Raw genomic sequence first — 1,693 nt, 5'->3', positions numbered from 1 at the left:
CTCATTACCAAATAATTTGGCATTCAGCTTCATGATTGCACCAAGGTACTTGGCAACTTGCTCTTCAGTAACATCTTCATTCTCTTCAGAAGAAGAATATTCATCAGAGCTCATGAATGGCATAAGGAGGTTTAATGGAATCTCTATGGTCTCTAGATGAGCCTCTGATTCCTTCAGGTCCTCAGAGGGAAACTCCTTGTTGATCACTGGACGTCCCAGGAGGTCTTCCTCACTGAGATTCACGTCCTCTCCTTCCCTTGTAGGTTCGGCCATGATGGTTAAATCAATGGCCTTGCACTCTCTTTTTGGATTCTCTTCTGTATTGCTTGGGAGAGTACTAGGAGGAGTTTTAGTGACTCTTTTACTCAGCTGGCCCACTTGTGCCTCCAAATTTCTAATGGAGGACCTTGTTTCATTCATGAAACTTAAAGTGGCCTTAGATAGATCAGAGACTATATTTGCTAAGCTAGATGGATTCTGCTCAGAATTCTCTGTCTGTTGCTGAGTGGATGATGGAAAAGGTTTGCTATTGCTAAACCTGTTTCTTCCACCATTATTAAAGCCTTGTTGAGGCTTTTGATGATCCTTTCATGAGAAATTTGGATGATTTCTCCATGAGGGATTATAGGTGTTTCCATAGGGTTCACCCATGTAATTCACCTCTGCTATTGCAGGGTTCTCAGGATCATAAGCTTCTTCTTCAGAAGATGCCTCTTGAGTACTGTTGGATGCAGCTTGCATTCCATTCAGACTCTGAGAAATCATATTGACTTGCTGAGTCAATATTTTGTTCTGAGCCAATATGGCATTCAGAGTATCAATTTCAAGAACTCCCTTCCTCATAGGCATCCCATTATTCATAGGATTCCTTTCAGAAGTGTACATAAACTGGTTATTTGCAACCATATCAATGAGTTCTTGAGCTTCTGCAGGCATTTTCTTTAGGTGAATGGATCCACCTGTAGAATGGTCCAGTGACATCTTTGATAGCTCAGACAGACCATCATCGAATATATCCAGGATGGTCCATTCTGAAATCATGTCAGAAGGACACTTTTTGGTCAGTTCCTTGTATCTCTCCCAAGCTTCATAGAGGGATTCACCTTCTTTCTGTTTGAAGGTTTGAACATCCACTCTAAGCTTACTAAACTTTTGAGGAGGAAAGAACTTGGCTAAGAAAGCCGTGACCAGTTTATCCTAAGAGTTCAGGCTATCTTTAGGCTGAGAGTCCAACCATACTCTAGCTTTGTCTCTTACAACAAACGGGAAAAGTATAAGCCTGTAGACCTCGGGATCAACCCCATTGGTCTTAACAGTATCACAGAGTTGCAAGAATTCAGTTAAGAACTGAAAAGGATCTTCTGATGGAAGTCTATGAAACTTGCAGTTCTGTTGCATCAGAGAAACTAATTGAGGCTTTAGCTCAAAATTGTTTGCTCCAATGGCAGGGATTGAGATGCTTCTTCCATGTAAATTGGAATTTGGTGCAGTAAAGTCACCAAGCATCTTCCTTGCATTGTTATTATTTTCGGTCATGTTCTCTTCTTTTTCGAAAATTTCTGTCAAATTTTCTCCAGAGAGTTGTGCTTTGGCTTCCCTTATCTTCCTCTTCAGAGTCCTTTCAGGTTCAGGATCAGCTTCAACAAGAATGTTCTTATCCTTGTTCCTGCTCATATGAAAAAGAAGAAAACAG

The 1,693-nt window shown here is 40.9% G+C and overlaps 1 non-coding gene across 1 annotated transcript; it reads left to right on the top strand.

Annotated features, from left to right (window-relative positions):
- Positions 1-1,034: 1,034 nt before the first annotated feature.
- LOC112731801 (small nucleolar RNA R71) lies at positions 1,035-1,143 on the top strand. Its single transcript, XR_003167559.1, has one exon. It is a non-coding gene; the product is annotated as a small nucleolar RNA R71 (small nucleolar RNA).
- Positions 1,144-1,693: the final 550 nt, after the last annotated feature.

Source organism: Arachis hypogaea, chromosome 12 (assembly GCF_003086295.3).
Source record: "Arachis hypogaea cultivar Tifrunner chromosome 12, arahy.Tifrunner.gnm2.J5K5, whole genome shotgun sequence".
Lineage (NCBI taxonomy): Eukaryota > Viridiplantae > Streptophyta > Magnoliopsida > Fabales > Fabaceae > Arachis > Arachis hypogaea.
This window is presented reverse-complemented; position numbering and strand designations above follow the sequence as displayed.